The following is a 6,225-nucleotide window of genomic DNA, read 5'->3' as shown; positions in this document are numbered from 1 at the left end:
TATATTAAATGTATCTAAAAAATAAAATAAAATAAATTGCTTAAAATATTAAAAAAATCAATAAAAATAAAAATAAACATGAAAAATGAAAAAATTCAATTTTTTTTATGAGTTAAACCAAAGAAGATGATTGTTATAACAAAATAATTATTTTCCTTAAAATGACATGAACAAATATCTGTATTATTTTATATATACAAAGGCTAAGGAGCAAATACGTCATTTTAATCTAATATAGGGCAAGTGTAATTTTTCAAATGTAAAAGTGTATCTGTATTAAACAAAAACCTCAGGAGGTGTCACTATAATTTATCCTTTTCTTTTTTCTATGTCTTTCAACAATCATATTTTTTTTTTTTTTGTTACAGGAAAATCCTCCCACTCTCCCGCAGGTCCAAGGCAGCGCCCCTTGAGGAGATCACCAGAGTGTCCTGTTGTCCGTTCCGAGTAAGAGACTATAACCTGGAAGCTTGTCCCGACCTCCCAAGGCAGCGCCCCTTGAGGAGATCACCAGAGTGTCCTGTTGTCCGTTCCGAGTAAGAGACTATAACCTGGAAGCTTGTCCCGACCTCCCAAGGCAAGCTCCGCTTAAGTCAGGACTCGCACAGCAGGGGAGAATTAAACCCACGCCAAGTAGCTGATAAGGCATCCTTGAGGTCAACCTCCTAACCAACTGTGCTACGCCCAAGAGATTGGCTCAGAGGGGAGCTGAACTCAGGACCTAGGGGCTTAAACCCCAGGCCTTTACCAGGTTGCCACTCACCCATGGGTTAACAATCATATTTAATAATTGTTTAATGGGTTTTTATTTATCAGATTGCTCCTTAATTATCAAATCATTCAAAAGTTTAATTACAAAATTACAAATGCATTGCATTTGCATCCACTGTTGGTGTGTATATGTATGTACACACATAAATCACGAGAAAAAATAAAATGTATGTGTTTGGTTTGAGTTTTTTGGATTAAACTTTTTAAAAATTGAGTTTTTTATTTTTACGTGTTTTTTTTAATGAATATTTTAAAAATTTTAAGCATTTTTTAAAATTTTTAGATGCACCTTACTTTGATGTATCTAAAAAGTTAAAAATTTATGAAAAAATATTTTAAAAATTTAATAAATACATAAAAATATGAAAAATATACTAAATTCTCTTCTTCTTTTTTTTGTATTTTTGGTATTTAGTGAATTTTCAAAAGATTTTTTTCACAAAAATTATACTTTTTATGTGTATTTATGTTAGGTGTGTCTAAAAATTAAAAAAATTCAATAAAAACAAAAAAAAAAACGAAAAACAAGAAAATAGAATTTTCTGAAAAGTGTTTTTAAAAAACAAAAAACAAGCAAAATGAATAATTTTTTAAGCGAATGTAAAAGTAAGATAGCAGTGTAAAGAAGAATAATATATAATTAAAAAAATATTGAATTTACATACGAATAATGTAATTGTATTGAAACTTGTGATTTTAAGTTTATTAGAACACATTTAAGTACATACTTACCACCACTACATCATTTCAGTGATAAATTATGTAAAAAAAATAAAGTGTGAATAATATTTTTCATAAAGAAAGGGGGTGGATGCATTTAGAAACTCCCCTCACTTGCCTAGCACGACTTCCCAATCATATTCACGACGGCATAGTTAAAATTGTGTATTTATCATGCGATAATTGACAAAATGTATTGCAAGGGCAAAATAAAAATCACTCCATTCAGCTTGCTGCATGAAATTCTAGGGGTCATAAAAGTAGGATATAATTATATTTATTACACGTTTGTAAATTTAAAGAGTGAATGAATATTTCAATAATATAACTAAATTATATGTTTAAATAGATATTAAAAAAAAATTATGTTAACCATTCTCTATGTTAACCACCCTCTACAATTAACACAAGTAACATCTAACACTAACTTTTTTCGATACATCGGAAAGAAGTAACATATTACACTAACAAACCCTTAAAACAAACATTCAAGGAGGAAAATGCAAAGGGTTTTGCTAACTACTTTTTATCAGTTAACATATGACCCTATCAATTGATTTAACGTACTCATTAAAAATACCCTAATATAAACTTCTTTAGTTTCAACCTAATTTTAGAGAGAAGCATTGTTTATAGGCAAAACTTATCCATAATTCTTAGAAAATTACATCATTGTATGCTTAATCAATAGTATTTTCTTTACTTAAATTATTCTCTCTTTTTTAGGCAATGATAATTTCTTATTATTGATTGGACTCATTATCAATCTAGTCTTATGAAAAGACTCATAATTATTAATTTGTTAGTTATCAAATCATTTAATTTGTTAAATTTTTAGGTAGATATGTAGTACATTGGCCAAGTTCCCTTTCATCTCATTAGTAGGTATGTGATTGCACTCTTTGCATTTGTGTAATTCAATGATTCAATAGGACCTTGAAGCAGATAAATTTAATTGGAAAGGTTATGTATTTTTAAAATATTCAAAATTTAAATATATGATATAACATTAAATTTACTATTGACTCACACATTTCGAATTTTCATTATTTTTCTAGACATTATTGAACTGTAAAATTTCAGTGCAACTGTTGCATTGGTTCCACCATCACTGCTAGAATTATTTTCCTTTTTTTTTTATTTTTTTTTTGACCGGGAACCTTAAGGTCGAGTCCATTTATGACCTGATCCTACAAGTCAATTCAGGAAAGATGTCAAGGAACCCACCTCTCACCCCCAATTTCAGTCAAGGGCTATAAGGAGATTGGTATAAGTTTCAAACCCAAGACATTTGATCACACAAATCATTACTTTACCAACTCATCCAACCCTTAGGGTTTTTTCCCTCATTTTCAAAATGCACTTTTGCAAAAATCCTCTTTTGGGCAGCTTTCTTTCCTTTCATTTCTTCCCAAGCTTCCGTCTTTTCTATTTTTTTTTTTTTTTGGGTTCTTCAGAAAAGTTAGAAACATATATAAATGTACATATTACATTAATGGTCCCTATAATTTGAATTTTGTATCACTTTAATTTTTAACTTTTCAATTATGATACATTTGATCTTGAATTTTGAATTTTGTTTCAAATAAGGACAATTGAAGATATCATTACTCAATTTTAAGAGTAAAATCATAAATTTGATAAAATATAAACTAATTTGAATAAAATAAATATCAAAAAAATATCTTTGAATTTTTAAAAATTATTTCTATCCACTAAACATAAAATTATGTAAAATTTTTTGAAATTTATTTATTTATTTTATCAAATTAATTTTTATTATGTGTTTAGATGATAATCATGTAATGTGTGGTTGTTTTTATTTTCATTAAATAAGTTTCTATTTTTCCAAAAATCATATATGACGTCAATTTTGATATCATTATTAAATCAATCCATTAAACCAAAAAATCCAAAACTAAAAACATTTCATATATTAAATATATCGATTACACATTACAAACCTAACAACCACCCGTTACATGATCATCATCTAAACACATAATAAAAACTAATTTGGTAAAAAAAATTATTATCCTAGGTAGGCAACCCAAGAGGGGGTGAATTGGGTAACAAAAATAATGAGCAGAAAATTAATTGCAATAAATTCAACAAGCAATCAATAATACTGAAAATAAATGAGAAGGGAAGAAGAGCACAAACACAAATATTTATAGTGGTTCGGTTCACCGGCCTACGTTCACTCCTCAAGGTATCTCGAGAATTCCTTCACTATGAACCAAATCAATGCACCACCAAGCTTCACCTAGCTTGTAGATTTTTACACATGGCTTACTTTATCCGTTGAGTACCTCTTCACTAAATGCTTATAGGACTTACTTTATCCGTTGAGGGCCTCTCAACTAAATACCTCACTTTACAAGGTTCTTCACTCAGAAAAAGATGAATAAGAACAAGAGGTATAACTATCCTCTTTTATAAGGTTTCTCTCTCAAAGGATAGATATGAAAGTGTAAGAGCAGAGAAGGTTTTGAGATACACTAAGATATGAAAGTGAAAGTACAATAGAATATCAGAGATTAAGAATGATACTTGAATGCTTAGAATATTGCCGTGGTGTTCTCTAATTCTTTAGATCGGGAGAAGTTCTCCCTTTATAGCCTTTAATGTTATGTCTATTGGAGAAGAAGCACAAGCGGGTCTTTTAACTTGTGGAGTTGGGTATAGGAGAAGACTTCTAACTGTTGGAGCAGAGCATGGGTGTGTACAGGCTGTCATCTAGCTGTTGGAGGTGGAGCCTCCTTAAAAGATGTAATGCCCATGCTTGAGATTCAAATCTTGGTGGGTGGAGATAATGTTGTCTCCATGCTTTTTGCTTTTCCATGTTTTGGGAATAGTGTGGGTGGAAAATTTTTCCTCCACTAAGTCAAAAGTTGCTGTCCCAAAATCCCTTTTGATTTGAATAAGATTTGTCTCTTGACACTACAACAAAAAATAGTTTTGGCAACACAACAAAATTCGTTGCCAAATGGCAGAATTCGTCATGCCGACCCGTAGAGCTTCGTCGGTAACCCGTCGCCAAAAGTGTGTCGGGAAAAGTTTTTACCGACGAAAAATTCATTGCATCGCCAAAAGTATGTCTTTAGCAACAAATATCTTTGTGGGCAAAAGCCATCGTTGCTAATTTACCATTGCGTTGGCAAAAGTGGTTCAAATAAGATGATTATGTGTCACTTTTGCCGACTCAAATTTGCACTGGTAAAAATGATACTTTTGGCGACAACTTGATTGCGTCGGCAAAACATCTAATTGTTTTATAAAAAAAAAATTAATTTGGTATTTCGAATAGCAAAAATTGCCATCACAAATAACAAATTACTTTCCAATAAAAAATTATTAAATAATATCCACACTTTAATTCATTGACATCCAAATATATATAAATAAATTCTATTTATGATAACAACAATAGCCCACGTGTTCCTATAATCCAAAATTTAAATTTATGTACAACAATACCTAAAGTTAAACCAAGTACAAACTAAATAAAATCAAGTCAATCCCAATTGGAACGATGTGTTTAATGCCAACTATAGCATCACCAATGACAATATGCAAATGCATGTGAACAAGCCTCTTCTCATTTCCAATTAGCACTCGAGCAAGATCATAATCTCCATCTTCAACAACCTACATTCAAGAAAGAAAAAGAATTTTTTTATTATTAATATTGTCATAAATGAAAATTTAAACTTGCAAATTTAGAGGACTGAGGTTTAAGGGAAATGCGTGAAGAAATATCAATAGAATTGAGTTAAAGCATTGACAAAAAAGAAAAATATCCCAAGCGGTAACAGTTACACAGGGGGAAAAAGAATTTCAAATAATTTCTTAGCATAACAAGAGAAAAATAAACAATAAATTAGATGTACCTGGCACAATAGTTCACCACCAAACGTTGCTAAATCAATCTACAAAATAAAAGTTCAATTATTTTGATAAGTAAAAATAAGATAATTCAAATCAAATAACATAAAAAGAAACCAGTTTGTGACATCTGAGATGAATTCACAATAATGATCAAATGCCAAGAGTTAGAACCAAAACCACAATTTCCATCTCTCAAAACCTGTCAAATAGTCAATTGTCTTGGTTTGTTACATGTTCTAAAAGAAAATGAAAAATTATGTATTTTTAGACAACCAAACTGATTATATTATTTAGGGTTAATCAAGTATTACCTTAAATGCATCTTCATCAGGACGATCATCTTCAACATAAATTGGGAGCACATCATCAGAATTACTTAAGCCTACATCAATTTAATTCGTCATTCGATTGTTACAGGAAAACAAAATTAATTTTCACAACCAACAAAGAGAAAACTATTTAATAGCAAAGGCCAAAAATTTACTCACCCAGGGATTCAAGTAAGAACTCGACAGTTTTACCCTTATACCAATCAAGCACAGGCTGGACCTTTAAAACTTGAAACATAGAAAAAAGGGTAAAAATTAGCGGGATTGGGAAAACAAAATGAGCCAAGAGCAATAAACTTTTAAATTGGATCAATCTGCGAACCTTCTGCCCATGTGTCAATCGTAAACGAGGAGAGTCCTTTGGTGTTTCCTGGACATATTGTGCAATTGTTTTCTAATACTGAAAAAACTCAAGAAACCACATAAATAAAAGATCTAAAGTTGGTGAAACAAAAGTGCCACTGAAATAGCTAATTCAGCTTATCGTGCTTAGAACAATCCCTACATTCTCATC

General features: G+C 30.5%; 1 long non-coding RNA gene across 1 annotated transcript; it reads right to left on the bottom strand.

Annotated features, from left to right (window-relative positions):
• Positions 1-4,923: 4,923 nt before the first annotated feature.
• LOC114318267 (uncharacterized) lies at positions 4,924-5,943 on the bottom strand. Its single transcript, XR_014341243.1, has 3 exons — positions 5,871-5,943; positions 5,385-5,764; positions 4,924-5,142 (listed from the first exon to the last, which is right to left on the bottom strand). It is a non-coding gene; the product is annotated as an uncharacterized LOC114318267 (long non-coding RNA).
• Positions 5,944-6,225: the final 282 nt, after the last annotated feature.

The sequence above is a fragment of the Camellia sinensis genome, chromosome 9 (assembly GCF_055761805.1).
Source record: "Camellia sinensis isolate YWXY chromosome 9, ASM5576180v1, whole genome shotgun sequence".
Lineage (NCBI taxonomy): Eukaryota > Viridiplantae > Streptophyta > Magnoliopsida > Ericales > Theaceae > Camellia > Camellia sinensis.
The sequence above is the reverse complement of the archived record's forward strand: the minus strand, read 5'-3'. Positions and strand labels throughout refer to the sequence as shown.